The sequence below is a fragment of the Sander vitreus genome, chromosome 9 (assembly GCF_031162955.1).
Source record: "Sander vitreus isolate 19-12246 chromosome 9, sanVit1, whole genome shotgun sequence".
In the NCBI taxonomy this organism is placed as follows: Eukaryota; Metazoa; Chordata; class Actinopteri; order Perciformes; family Percidae; genus Sander; species Sander vitreus.
Genome location: NC_135863.1, coordinates 3,986,826 through 4,003,392, shown reverse-complemented (window position 1 = coordinate 4,003,392; position 16,567 = coordinate 3,986,826).

Genomic DNA, 16,567 nt, shown 5'->3' with positions numbered 1-16,567 from the left:
AGAAGCTTGACGGACTGGTGACTGAAGGTGCAGCTGTTGGTGTACAGGGAGAAGAACAGGGGGGAAAGAACACTTTCTATATATTTTTACAGTTACAAGATGTAAATATGGCACGTGGACAAAGGTAGACTTGCTGTTTCCCATAGCTTCCGGTCTTTGTGAACATCTCAGTCACATAAAAGTGCTATGTCAGCAGCCGCAGTGAGAGATATTACCTTGCAACATTTCACAAGTATCTCAAGGAATTTCAAGAATCTTGAGGAATATATCATTTGCATTGTAATATGTTTAGTGCATTATGATGATTGACTAGCTATGACTAACTGTTACAGTCAAGTACTTAGGTACTGGTTTTGGTAAATGGGATTGTGCACTAAATGTTACATCCATCTGAAAACCTCACTTCTGCATATTCCAATCTTACAGACAGGGGTGCAGAATAGAAGGAAAACCCCCAATAATTCAGGGGCCCATAGCTGGATTATACCTAGTGTTTCATGACCCCATGTGAGCTTTGGTCAGGGGCCAGAATTCAGAACATCACCATTGCTTGCAGACAGATTTTCCAACCTAAAATGTTTGATTTACATTTTTGCTGCTGGGCTGTCCACTTTCTCCGCCACCTCTCTGATGCTGACTTCTTATATTTTCTAAAATGCCTTTCGAAACCCCCAAAAACATTAGCTGACCTGAGAAGCAGGTTTTACTCTACATGTAGTTGACAAAAAGCACTCTGGAAAATCAGCAAGAGGGTTGCCTGTCACAAAATGTGCCATGTATCTTACTCAGATGTCTTCTTACTAACATTGCCTTCTGGCCTGTTGAGGCAACTTCCGGTGGATAAAGAGCGTTTTTCTGCCTCATCTGTAATGGATTTCACCGTTGAATGACTGAATGAATGAGGGGCGAGAGAAGCCATTTTACTGCAGTTCGGAGGATATTTTGTCAAACCCATTTCACACATCAAATTTTATTTTACCTGCTATAGAACATTTTTCGTTTTGCATCATGTCTACTGTAGATGCTTAGTTGCAGAATGCAATGCATCTCCAAATAACAAAATGGACAACAGTATGACAGCATTTCAGTGTGTAAGAGTGGGATTTTCTTCTACATCTTGATGACTACGGAATTTCAAGTTTCTTAGTTCAGTGTTGTTGCAGTTCACTAATGTTGACTGGTCTGTCAGACCATAGAAACCTCACAGAGATATTGCAAAATATTACCTTACAGCCACAGGGCCTGTGTCATGGTCACTGACTCATTCCAGTTTTTGTCAAGCCACTAGTTAGTCTATTACCTCACGGAGGCACTATGCCCTGCTGCAGTGTTTCTGTCACTGGTATTGATTCCTCTTTATGAAACTCATACAGAAATGTGTTAGTTGAACCGAGGGCCATTTTCTCACATTTTGACAATGGCCCCATGCACCATGTACTATTCGAGTATGCATGGCTGATGAGGACTCTTTAAGAGCTAAATGGATTACCGCACCAAGGACACTGTAACCTCAGTAAAGGATAAATGGCTACCAATTTATGTGTACACGCTATTAGCAGAATCACAAATCCACCTCTAATAGTGTTGGCCTCTAATGTTGTCTTCATGGACAAGATCCTGTCAACCCGTATGGTAAATACTTAGTAGAACATTTTGACTCAGATCACTTGTCAATGGCACAGCGTGGCCAGTAATATATTTCCCACTGGATGTTATAATGGCATAATGGCGTAACTCACCTATTCTTCATCTCTTGATTTAAAAGCAAATTTGTGCAAAACAGAATTGCTTCCTACACACCCTATTGTGTGACATGCATCCATTCAATCAAGCCTGTCACAGATTTCTTACTTTAAGATATTTTTCTGAATCATAGCCATCTTTTAACATACATCAAACAAGCAGCCTTTCTTTCAACTGAGAGAAGAAGAGATAGAAGCACAATACTGTGGCTGAAATGAATTCAAAGCAAGAAAGCAGTTCACTGGACTGCAATAAAGGACTGTGGGAGAACTGGACAGCGCTCAAATATGAGTGAAGCAGGGCATAGTTCATTCAAAAACAAGCATCAAGGACACTGTGGTAAGGCACACTAGATTGGAGATTTATAAATCAAATTTAAATAAATCTCAAAGATCATCAAATGTTAAAACTAGACACCAATCTGATCTTGTAAATTGTCTTGTGTAACATACTGGGTGAAGGCCTGCATTAGTATCCAGTTATTTTGGATTAGCCCACTAATGAGTTACAGCCATATTGTGTGTCAGTTCTACTGTAATTACAATGACTTAACAATAAACTGCTTTAATGAAGTGTGCAGTGGCAACGTCCATCAGCAACAAGTCACTCCTGTGGTTGTTTACAGAATCACACATTAATCTAATTAAAAGCAATGACATTTGTCAGGTATTTTGAGGAGGGCATGTCCCCAAACTGCATGTCCCCAAACTGTTGCCATTCTCTCTCCCCACCATGAAATATATCCCATTTGTCACATACATACCTCTGGGTATGATGGAGAATTCAACTGTGCATACTATTATCGCCTCTTACTGACAATGCCTAGTCATACACATGCAATTCACAGAGGTCACCTTTCCAGGCCTCTTGGAGTTATTGCCAGGGGTTATGTTGCACGCATGACTGCCTGAAAGCACATCAACCAAGAGGGAAAATTATTAAATTTATGTGGTGGGGTTAGGAAAATGACTTTAAAAAACATGGATTTGCTTTTAGTGTAATGCCTGGGGTCAGGGACTTTGGAACCTCAGAATACTCCGTAAAAATCTGAGCAAATGCACGTGGTGCTTCCCATTTCAAAAGAATCGGTTCTACAACCTCTTCAGTGTAATGTGTATCCCACTCTTATACTTTAAGCCATATGGGGTACATTTAATAATCCACTTATTAATACATTCCCTATAAATGGCAATGTGTAATGTGAAAGGGGTCACTCTGAAGAACCCACAGAGAGTTACTCTACAGCTATACTCAGCTTTTTAGCTTCTTTTATCTCATTGTTTTGGTTTTACAATACATTCAAACACTTCCAATGTTATCAACCAATTTAATGGGCATTATCAGTTATAACTACCCTAGATATGAGGCCGTATAATAATAATAATAATAATAATAATAATAATAATCGTATTCTACCTCCTAGTTGGCTCAGTACGTTGTCATCCATTGGTAATCTGGACCAAAAGGTTCAAAATACTGGCTTTAGTAATTACAATAGGAGCAAAGGAGGAAGTCAGGTGACGTAGTATAGAGGGAGAAAGTCAGCATAGCGAGGTGGTCGGGGCGGATGGATGGGTAAACACAGGACTTTTACCCAGGAGACCGACGTTCTCGTCCAGTGTAAAAGTGAAATTAACGTAACAAGTGAAACGTAAGTTATGTTACAAGAGTACTTATTTTAACCTAAACCATGTTTTCCTAAACCTAACCAAGTACTTTTGTTTCACTTCATAACATGTTAACCACGTGTTTAACACTGCGACCGTTACCAGGTAAATAGATAATAAAGGCCTTCTGAACCTACTAGTAGGTGTAGCAGGCCCCTTCTACGTCATATCTATAAGGCTGACAACCACTTATAACGCTCATTCAATCGAGTGATAACATTCGAAACGGGTGACACATTTGCTGTATGGGTTCAGTCTCGCGGATCAACCCAATTTTCTGCAGCAGCAGGCAAAGAAAGCCCTTGTAAATCCACTGTACACTAGGTGCACAGCACTAAAGAGCAGACAGAGTTAGTGACTAGCTGGTGAAGAATGTTTAGCATTCAGCAGCTAAAGAGACATTGATAAGAGACCAAACTACAACTAACAGGAGAGTGAATATTAAACTTGAAAACTTTAGACATTACTCAATACTAAATGCTGTATGCTGGATGTGTAATTAGGCAACTATTTTACCTACACATTAACTAATAACTACCCTTTAAGGCAATACAGTCCTAAGGTTGTGTGTTTTTAATCTTCCAAAAAGAATCTATAAATGCAAATTAAATGGAGCACCCAACCGATTGTAGACATGAAGATGAATTTAGTAGTCATGGGGAGTACTACTTGGCCTGTGAATGCAGTTATATGTCTTCTGTGGCTCTGAAAGGAGCTTTTTGACAAGTTGGAAAAAATTAACTTCAATGATCTCATCAGGGTTATCTCGGCCTGGGCTTGGAAACCAAAAATGTTTTAAAGGAAAGCCTGCATTACAAACTGGGGGCATGAATCTGCAAATGTAGACATTTACTGTGCCCTGGTTAGGGTGTATAAAAAGTCACTAATCAGTTGGATTTTTTTGTAGGATCCAGCTTTTTGGAGCACTGGCTTAAAAGCAGGATGCCCTCTTGTACATACATTTTAGCCATTCTGTTTTAAATCTCTCTTAAAAGTCTCCTAACTTCATGCAAATGCTTTATACAATGTGCTAGTGCTCTTTTCAGTTTAGACAGAACTGACCTGCTCAGTATACTTTTATGGGTCCCTAAAGACAGCATTGGCTTACAGAAGCAACTGGCAAAGTGCAAAAAGGTGCTTTATTTCAGAGGTTCACATTTAAGCTGCCCCCACATCTACAGTATTAAATACAATCCATTTGAGTATGAAACCTTGCAAAAACAGTTTTCGGTTAACCAGGCACTTTCTTACATTCTTTTCCAGTTAAAAAGCTTTTCTAAGTTATGTCTTGGCTGCCCTCCTTTGCTCTGACAGACAGTTAATCACATGATTGTAATTAATGAAATTGTCATGCTGTGATAACTGGTAATGATACTCCTTAAATCTTTTACTATTCTTTTATACATCAGGTGGTCATGATGAAGTGTTTAAAGGTTTTCATTAAAAGTAATTAAAAAAAAAAAACACAGCATCCAGGAATTCAAGCAATGAGTATGTGACACAACCACATACACACGAAAAGGAATAATGTACACACGTGGAGGAGGTGCTAGACAATTTTTTTGCATTCATTAGTGAACAGACCGTTCAAAGGCCTTCTTTGTTCTCGCTAAACTAGCGTTGAACAATGTTGAGATTGAAACATTGCAGGCAACAAAGATAAAGTGTTTAGCAGGCTTCAGGGCATTTTTATATTGTAATAATTAATGTTCTATGCCACCATGATGCAGGAGCGTCAGCAGCTTAATTTAAATCCTGCTCAATTTCTTCCTGACTTAATCTTCATTATTTTCCCATTGCTTGCAACATGTTTACCAGTGATTAAAATGTTCCAGAGCAGGGGGAAAGCTTCAAGTAATGGTGATTGCTACATAAGGGACTTTTCGTATTTTTCAAATGTGGATTTCACACGTTAATAAATTAGATGTGAGGTCTGACTCATGTTTATGTGCACAAGGACTAACTGTCGAGCACTCATTCTTTTGGATTATTCATGAGTCTCCATTAGCACACTGGCAATTTGTAATGCAATGTTATACAGTTGAGAAGCACTGTGCAGGATTAAGAAGCTGATGGCCACCAACATCAATCAATTTCTAAATTCTGTAATTCCTCATGGTTACGGGGAAATAGAGTAAAACTGAGCAGGAGGCACCTCTGGTCTAGTGTAATTAACAACACAATTACTGAAGCAATCGATTATTTTTGGAGAGATGGTCATCATTTAGAAATAAGAACATGCATTGCAAGCTGGAAAATAATACAAATGAGCTGTCCTCAACAGTTAAAAAAACATTTTGTGAGCAACAGTCCTTCACATTAAAACAACTGCTTTTGTCATTTATTTAAATGACTTATTTTTACACTCACAAGAAAGCGTGGAAGTTGTAATTTGCCTAAAAAGACAAGGCAAGACGAGGTGTGCCACAATGAGATGTCTTCATGTATTCATTTTTTATTTGTACGTGATGAATCAATGTCACGACTCCAGCCAATCCATAGTCATGTTTATATTTTCTGTTTTGTTCCTCATGCCATATTAAATTTTTGAAGGAATATTTGTGTCTGGTCACTTACATGTGTCTGGTAATTTACATGTGTCTTAATAATTTCCCCTCAGGGAATTATTAAGACACATTAACTAACAACAAACCAAACATCCCAGCATTTTATCCCAACATTATTTAACAGCACAATACATACATATCAACCAAACATAAACTAAGACCTCCTACTTTCAAAATTGACAATATATACAGTAACCTGACCACCTCCCCACCTGTTTCCACCTCCCGACCTGTGTCCCCCCGTTTTATCACTTAGCCCATGTCTCTGTTCCCCCCCCCCCGTTTCCCAAATGGAACTGCCCAACTTAATGGCTAGAATGAGAAGCTCCACATGTGTTTGGGATCCCATCCCAGCCAATCTGGTTGAGGATTGTCTCCCAGCTGTCTCCTTACTCGTCACGGACATCATCATCTCATTCTTCAGCTCCGGTTCAGTTCCCCAAACATTCAAACTTGGTGCTGTCACTCCCATCATCAAAAAACCTGGACTCAACCCTGCTAATATGAGCAATTTCCGGCCTATCTGCAACCTTCCCTTTCTGTCAAAAATACTGGAACTTGTTGTCGTCTTCCAACTCAAAGCCCACCTCAACTCCAATGTCCTGTTCGAACCATTTAAATCCAACTTCTGCTCACAGCACAGAAACAGCCCTCCTCAAAGTCATCAATGACCTCCTCCTCTCCTTAGACTCTGGTCACCTCAGCATCCTCATCCTCCCCGATCTCACTGCAGCCTTCGACACCATCAAGCACACCATTCTTATCTCCCGCCTTGTGTCCTCCCTCAACATCACTGGTACCGGCCTCTCATGGCTAAGGTCATATCTCACAAATAGACAACAATTCTTCAACATCAACAACTGCACCTCCTCCCCTGCTTTTCTGTCCCAAGGCGTCCCCCAGGGTTCGGTGCTTGGTCCTCTTATGTTCATCCTCTACATGCTCCCTCTTGGTAACATCATTCGACGTCATGGTCTCTATCTCATGGTCGCTTCTACTGCTACACCGATTACGTTCAGCTCTACATTTCCACAAAAATCCATCACCACTGCAACTTACTCCACTCCGTCTAACTGTCTCAGTGTATTTAAATCATGGATGCAAACCAACTTCCTCAAACTTAACTTTGACAAATCAGATATGGTCGGTCCCAAATCCCTCACCAAAACCACTCAGAACTTTTGCCTCACTATCGATAACTCCACTTTGTCTCCCTCCCCACATATCTGCAACCTCAGAGTTATTTTGGCAGTAAACTCTCCTAGCACCATATCAATCAAATCACCAGAACTGCCTTCTTCCACCTCAAAACATTGCCCATCTCCACCCATCACTCAAGTTTTCTGCTGGCGAAATCCTGATCTATGCCTTCATCACATCCAGAATCGACTACTGCAATAGCATTCTTTATGGTACATCATCCAAAACAAATGGTAAATCATCTTAACCAAATAGCCTTCAACAGCAGTTATGCTTTAGAAAGATAAATTACAAAAAAAGCAAAAACATAATCAAAATATCAATAACTCTTCTGTCGTTTCATGTCCTACTACTCCCATTAGCCATCTGCAATCGCCTCATCCCCCTCACCTGGTCTTCCCCGCCCACCTGCACCTCATTCCTACTCAGCCACTCTCTATTCTTGCCCACATCCATTGTTCATCTGCCAGATTGTTTAGAGTGTTTGCTGAGCTTCCCAGCATTTCTGAAAAGTGTGTTTTGCATGATGTTTCTGTATGGACCTTTTGCCTGATTCTTAGATTCCTCTGCCAGCCCCTTGTCAGAATATTTCCTATATCCCAATATTCCCAATATCTCCTGGTTTTGACCCCTGCCTACCTTTGAACTGAGTAAAGCTGAACTTGCCCGACTACACTCATTTCTCTCCCTGTGCTTTTGGGTCAAAGTCTGCCATTTGGGTCATTTTATTCAAGGCATTCAAGTAAAGAGTGGTCAGCAAGAAAAAAAGTGAGGAGTTGAAAATTAAAAGGAATTCATGCATCCATGCAAATGAGGGCAAACTTTACCTTGAAGAAAAAAAAGGTTGGCGGACCAGGAAATTTTGTCTTCAATGGCTGTAGGAGATAATTATCGGATTATTTAGGAGATAATTATTCCTTTTTTATGAAAAATGAATGCTCATTAACACAATGTTTGAAATGCTTCTGAGCACTGACATACTAATTACTAAAAGTACTAATGCAATTGAGTGATGAATAATAGTTTCTTACTGATCTATTGTATCTATTCTATTATCAAATCTATCAATAGCAGTAGTAGTTTGAAATGATAGAGATGTTTTATCTAAATAATAGTCTGAATACAGAAAGAAGCATTACAGATATGTCTCTAGTCTAGCTTTGATGTAGCAAAAAGCTACAAAAGAAAAAAAGGAGTGGTCTTGCCACGCTGGTTTCCCACTAAATCCCAAGGAAAGGGTTTCCCCCCCATTTACAATGAATATATTTCTTGATTTCAATGCCATCGGAGACTAGATTTAACCTGCTAACTTGGCATGTAAAGCGTAAGTAAGTAAGATCTTGCATGATAACTATGTGTTTATAGCCAAATGACCAATATCAGCATCTCTTCTCTCTACTGCCATCGGGAAGGTGCCACAAGTCCAGCATTTCCATCCTCAAAAACAGCTTCTACCCCAGGGCCCCATCGAACTGAACTACACAACACACTGTCACACCACCCCCATCAACATCACAAACATATATTTATAAGATGCAAAAAACATTTGCCACAAGATTCAAAAAGCAGCTTCTAATATTCCACTTATTTGTATTACTTCTTTTTTTTAATCTTTCTTTCTTATTCTTAGTATGTATCTGTATGGCAGGTGCACTTATGTGTGGGTGTGAGCTTGTGTGAGCATGCATGCATGTGTGGTACAAGCTACAATGACAATAAAGTAATGCAAAAACATATTTTTGCTGAATGAAGCACAAAACACAGAGGAAGCCACACCACCTTTCCTGTTCAAGGCAGTTATTTGTAAAAACATAGTTTTTCACTGCAGCAAAAGATAATAAAGTGTATGAAAAGAAGGCAGCATCTAACCTCTTGGTTTTAAACAGTGTCATTTTCTGAATACCCTGTAAGTTGCATTTTATCAGTAACCTATCCATCTTTTTCATTTCAGAAAAAAATTGCATCTAAATTGTGATCTCTTTCCATCATCGTGGACTACACAGCTTGCGCTCTCGAGGACCTTTTGCTCAGTGGTAACAGATTGTAGTCTTTGAGGCTTTGAAGGTGACTCGTTTAACTTCTAGTCAGGGCTAATCTGTCTGGATTTTGTCAGACATTAGAACAGGCTGTATCCTAAGATAAGGGCTAGTCAGGGCAGGAACTGACTCTAGCAGCCCGTTTTTCAGAGGATTTGGAGGTTGAGCCACTATGGTTCAGGGAAGAGTTTCACACATAACAGCGGGTAAAAAAATAATTCCTAAAATCAACACTACATCTATTGCCTTCGAACACAATCATGTAACAAGAAATGCAGTTGGACAAAACACCACTGGGATTTTTTCAGGGCTTCTATTGTGGTCTTATGTTATGAAAGAGTCCCAGACTTTCATTCTGCTGTAATTGCACATTGGAGTTTCAAGTTGTGTCTTTTAGGGGGAGAACTCGTGTTCTGACGTTATCAGAAAATTAGAAGCCAAGAACTGCGTGGGAGTTGAAGATAAATCCACAAAGCGCTCCCTGCTTTTCACTAGCATAATGTCAATGCCAGATGAATGTAAAACCACCCTGCATCAAGTGATTAGACTTAGCAAAGTTAATATATGAGGGTCTGCACTGGATGCACAGAAGCATTCAATTGAAAAAGGCAAAAAAGAATGCCTCTCCGTATATAGTGCACTTCTCTGAATTTCAACTTTAGAATGCGCTGCAAATGATGCTTCTGCCCAATAATGAGGAACTTTGAGAATTATGAGTTCAGGAGCTTTATAATCTGAACATTCATGTCGGATCATGGTTGCTAATTACACTGTCAAAAAGTGACAAATTAATTGGATTGTTTAGATGACAATAGAGTACTATTATACAGCTGATGATTCAAAACCTTTTCAATAGATTTATATGATGTCCTCGGGGGGAAAAAAAGCACATGATCTGATGTAAAAAGGCTTAATCATAGATTTTTTTACTCAAAATGAGGGATTATCTTGTTTTTGTGGCCACATAAGGCACCTCTTGTTTTTCTACTGAAACTGTTACACACACATACACACACATATATACATACATACATACCGGCCATGCCAGGTGTCTTATTGGTACCTTGCTGACTGTGAAATCCTCTGAAGTATTCGCCCCATCAGAGTTCCAAGGAGTCCAGAATAGCCCTAACAGCCAACTAATGAGCAGTGCCATCATAAGCAAGCAGCTGGCTTTGACACTTAGTGTATCTGCTATGGACACACTTGCACACATATTCACCAGCATGGCTAAAATACACACCCACACAAGCAGAAATATGATATGAACACACTTACTTTTCAAAAAACGTGCACATAGAATAAATGCACATACACACTCACAAACGCACACATCTGAAGTCTCTCCTTTACAATATTTATTTATTTGATTTATTTTAATACAGGCTGTCTGCCATGGCTGGCATGTGTGGGAGGAACAGTGCAGCCTGCAGGTTGTTAAATTCAGATGAGGTGCTGTCTTCCAGGCAGTCTTAGCCCTCCCAAGATAGCGCTGTGGTTAACCCTTGTGTTGACTTCGGGTCACACTGACACATTTAAAATTTTTGTTTTATATCAGAAAATATGGGACGTAGAAATAAGCGCTGAAAAAGTGTAGAAGAAAAATTTTAAAATTTAAAACGTTGGAAAAAGCAAAAACAAACTGTGAAAAAAGGCGTCAAAAAAGTGTTTTTTTCAAGGTTGAAAGGAAGACAACACAAGGGTTAAATATGACCACTCTTATTACAATGGAATAAATAAAAAAATAATGTGTTGACAATCCCCACATTAAGTATGCATTTCCACAGGCTGCGCAAATATGTATTAATATATAACATTAGTTTTATTCAATGTTGCACATGCACACATGTAGTGACAGGATTCCTTTTTCTTCTCTCCTTTTTTTGGATCTCTCCTTCTCTGAGCATGACGCCTGCTCTCTCCCCAGCTCTTTTTCAGCCTCAGATGATGTAAAGGCCGTCTGGGAGAGCAGAGAGGGTGCATGCACGGAGTGCTAATTCCCAGGTGACAAAGCTCCTCTTCAAATGCATGAACTCATCACTGGGAGAAAGGCAAAAAAGTAGTCCCCATCTCCTTTTCAATTCCCCTTGTAATGAAAAAAATGTACACCTGGAAATGGAGGCTTTCTGCATAAGCAGGGTGAAAAGCAGCTAATGTGAATGAATGAGGTGAAAATGTGTGTTTGTGCCTGTTTGTGTGCTGTTACACACACACACACACACACACACACACACACACACACACACACACACACACACACACACACACACACACACACACACACACACACACACACCCACACACACACAGGGGTTGCGCATCTCCACACACTCTACTCTGCATTTAAAAAGGCTAGGAGTTCTGGCAAATGCAAAGGGCAAACCAAATGGCAGAGGAGTTCATGGTTGGAGCCTGATAACACTCCCATTATACAGTAAGTAAAAATGCTTCTGTAAAGATAATTGAAATAGAAAGTTCGGTATGTTTCTGTTTTGCATTTCACCTTCAAAATAGTAGACATATAGCATCTACAATTAGTGTAAAAAATGTAATAGAAATAGATATTATGAATTACACATTTGTTAATATATTACCAGTGTGACATATTTATACTGCACAGCAGCTGGGTGTTAGAGTGGATGCTGGAGTGAACTAAGTACAGAATTTTGAAATCAGAGATTGAGGTTTACATCTACATCCCACATATTGTCAGGTTTAAGCTAAAGGCCCAGAAAAGGTTAGGGAAAGACGGTCAATGCTTCCTGTCCTTTGATTCAAGTTTTTAATATTTAAATAAGAACATGATCTTACTGTAACCTTTCGAGGGTGCTCTGAGCTGCCGAAGAATAATTATTAAAATGTTACTTTAGTTGCCAGGAGCAGAAATAATAATAAAAAAGATGTATTTACAGTGTCCATTTTGCAGATATGTTATTAGCAGTTTGCAGACACATGGAATACAAAGGTTTCCTTGTTCTGGTAATCAAATCATCCGTCCATCAGTCTATGTAACATTTCATGTTCCTACAAACTAACTAATATTTCCAATTTTAAATCCAAAATACTAATTCTAGGTCCACATTCTGTTTTATTCCGGGGCCAACCCTCTCTTCATCCGCGGATTGCGTTTGTTCAGTTGTCATGGCTTAGTGGTCTCTGGAAAAGATAGTTAGTAAATGGACCTTGAGTTAGGATTATTTTGTCAAATTACTGTGTCGATCATGCATAATTAACTTTCACACTCATGACGATTGAGAACACCGAGGTGTGGACATTTAGATATAATTTGAAACTACAGAATGGAAATTGAATTGCATGCAATCCTGTCTATTTTGTAAAAAAAAAATAGAAATGTAAAAATAATTGCAATGTTGCCTGGCGTGACTAATTTATACTCCTTACATACTTGTCCTTCTTTCCCTCCTTCCCTCTTATAAATATGCATCACTTGAGTCTCTTCTGTATCTTAATCTGTGTGTTTAATTCTGTTTAAATACGCACTTGGACAACCTGACCACTCTCATACACAGCAGATACTGTGCAAGAGTTGTCTGATTATGTGATTATATTAGAAGTTTCCAAGTACACACAGACAGCTCAACTGTATCAGCACACAGACATATTTCAGATTTAAAGTGACATTTTGTCATTGACGAGTGAACAGTGCATACAGTAACACTGTTGATGTAGAGCTTAAGACTCAGCTGCCTCATTGTTATCTCTGCCGCTCCCCCTATGCTATATTTTCTTCCAGTCAGGAAGAAGTTTCACTTTACTCCAGACTCAAAAGGGAGAATGGAAAGAGTCCAATTACTGTTGTCTACCTGCAACGGCTGTACTCACATTTCCTCCTGCACCCCCCACCCTGCAGGAGAAAGCTGCATCGATTCAGACAGATAAGGCGCTTGACAAAATGAGAGAAAGACATAATTCCATTTGTCTTGGTCGAGCCCATCCCAAGTGAGATGTAAGTGTTGCTGCTGTCAGCTCGGCTCTACTCCTGTTTGGGAGAGATAAAATCACATCTTCCGACAGCTGCCGTTTAATCACTTCTGCCAGTGCCAGACCAGGTAGTGTGCCATTGGTGCATGGTAAACAGGTTGCCACAAATGTCATCACTCCCTCATAACTTTGCTCATAAGGGTCAAAGGTTAAAGTCCCCCTCCAGACACGTTTTAAAGTATATAAAAATACTCTGCTATGATTTAGGGGTGACCCCGAATAGTCGAATATTCTATTCTTCGATGGAAAGAGCTGGATTCGACTGCCACTTTCACAGTTGAATCAGACTTGTGAAGTCCAGTTCAGACCAAAGCCTCTGGACGAGACAAGTGTAAACTTGCAGTTGCTTGCAATGCAGCCATGTCTGCAGTATTCTGGAAACTGCCAGTTTACACCAGTGGAACGAAACGGTGTATCTTCATAGCACGACTCTTTGTACTTTCGTCCTAACTTTCAACTTTCAGGCTTTTTTGTAGCCGGATATCAGTTGTTGCGTCTAAATATGAATGAGGATAGTGATAGTGGGATACTTGCTAGAGCTGCATTTATAGTGATGAAACGACGAAAACAATGTCAGTCTCTCTTTAGGTCGCTCAACCATTTAAAGTGCTTGCGGGCGCTCGTAGAGTCTCCGGGCCGCTTCAGACTGCTGCAACTTTTCCCTGCAACATTCGCTAATCTTTGAAGCTTTTAATGAATCTTTTTGGAAGTGGGGGAATTAAAACCAACTGCCCAATGACAGATTTAACTTTCATTTTCCATGATCACTGACAAACGGTCGACTCCCACCCACATGATTCGATGATCAGTCGACGATAGGCAAGACTTGACTATGAAAATTCTAAGTTGGGCACACCCATACTATGATTGATATTTTCTTTAACGTGGTTTTCCAAAAACTCTGAAAAGTGCCTAGAAGCACATCTACTCTTTCTCCCTCATTGAGATATTCTGGATCTGGCCTAGCGCTCCGCCCACCACCACTGCTTGCGCTAGGTTGATTGGTGAAAGAGCATTGGGCATCAAGATGGCTAGAAACAGAAAGATTTAGCCATACATGTTTGATGCTTACGCCGGGTTCAGACAGAAGGCAGAAGCTCCCCGAAGGGCCGGGAAGCGCTGCCCGATTCCTTTCGGTGCCGGTGTTAACCAATTGGGCTGTTCAAACAGGATGTGCCGCAGCGGAGCCATCCCTATAGCCACACCGCTAGCATGGCTTAAAATCTTAAATGTAGATCTAAACAATCATGACAGTGCTACGCAATAATCTGGCAATTCTTGCCATTAGCAGCACAAAATGTCAGTACAGTATACTAATCTACTCCCTCATTATTGCTTTAAGAAAACATTTGCTTGGGCGCCAGGGTAGTAGAACTTACTTAGGAAGGAATATTGCTATATTCCTCAGGCTTTTAACGATTATATTGAGGCCTGTTTGACATATTTAAATACACCTTTTGAATTGACATGTACGGCAAATGTTGTTTTTTAAGATAATTTTTTGGGCATTTTTAGGCCCTTATTTACAGGATAGCTGAAGAAATGAAAGGGGAGAGAGAGGGGGGAATGACATGAAGCAAAGGGCTGCAGGTCGGAGTCAAACCCTGGCCCGCTGCGTCGAGGAGTGAACCTCTATACTTTACTCCTCGACGCAGCGGGCCAGGGTTCAACTCCGACCTGCGGCCCTTTGCTTCATGTCATTCCCCCCTCTCTCCCCTTTCATTTCTTCAAACAGGCCTCAATATAATCGTTAAAAGCCTACGGAATAGGATGTCAATATTCCTTCCTAAGTAAGTTCTTCAAGACAAGTGACATTTAGCTTACTGAACAGAATCAATGTTTTCATAGAAAGTTTGAAACATACTCTGAACATATGGTAAGGTAATCAGAAAATGGCATTAAATACATTTGTCTTGCTATGTGTCTGTCTACCCCTCCATACATCCCTCTATCCCCCTTTTCTTTTATGACAAAATGGCTCATTTAGAGGGACAACTCCCTCTCCTTAAATCACAAAACGTGAAGTAATTTCTCAAAGGCAGAGAAAAGAAAAATCACTTGAGGAGTCACATATGCAGCCAAAAACAACAACCAAACACAGCACCCTTGTGTTTTCCATGAGTCATTAACCTCACAGAAGACAGCCACAGCTTTGACATTTCAAATACCAAAGCAATTATTTCATTACTCTGTCTAACAATGACAGACTGGCCTTAGTGTGCATGAAATTAGAAAGGCATATGCATCTTCTGGTTCAAAATCCACCATTACTTTTCGAGTTTGTGATAAATCATTTCACAGGAACAATTACTGTAGCAGTGTGTATTGTTGCAGGCATCCAGGATGATAAAATAAGTATGTCTTTTATGTTTAGACACATTTGGTTTCCCGGTACTATAAGTTGGATTTTACACCAAATTTCAGATTAAAAACACTTCAATTATAATAAAAAATAACTTTCCCAAACTACAGAGCCTGTTGTCTGCAACCTTCTTAAGAACTCATGATAATTGCTTTTCCAGCCAGTAAATGCTGTGTGCTCTCATGCCCCCGAAATGAAAAAAAAAAAACATATCTAATATTAGTGCTTTCGTCTTACGTGCACTGGAGGAGGAAATAAGCACTAAGAAGACTGAGATTCGTATCATTTAATTTATCTTGCTCAGTATGGAATATTCCAGTCGGAATCAGTAATTATATACAATCCACAATTCACTCTGTGTGAGCTGGTGAGATGGCCTTATTTCAGCAGGATATGATAACACTGCCAGAAGAATTCATTCACCACCCTTTTAAGTTGGGCAGAAGAAAAGAAACTGTATCTTCGATCAAATATCACTATGCTATATTCTGACAGCGGGTGGATTTTACTATATATTTCTTATAAAAAAGGAAGCTCGGATGCAGCTTGAATTTGTATTAATTTTAACAAATTCTGGAAATTATTTCTTACTCTCTCCTGGGTATACTAAATGAGAAAAGAAAAAAACTTAAATATCAAAGTGTTACGCCAGCGTGAAATGTTTATTGATTGTCTCAGCCCATATTCAAGTTTTATTGTTTTCTTCCTACCTGTTATCAAATTAAAGCTGCCCATTGTGATGTAAGGGATACATCTCTCTTGTACCAGGAGATGAAACCCGTGATGACATTTGCTCTCATGATGGGACCCTCTAATGGCTTAATTTCCTCTGGCTGCATGCAGTTCAAGAGAAAGAGGCTGATGGTTTTGATAGATAGTTCAGTAACATATGAGAGCCATGTCAAACTGGGTTCTGTCATCATTTCAACTTAAGAGCCAGGGAAGCACTTTGATGTATTTTTGTCTTTTGAAATATTGCTGTTAATGCCA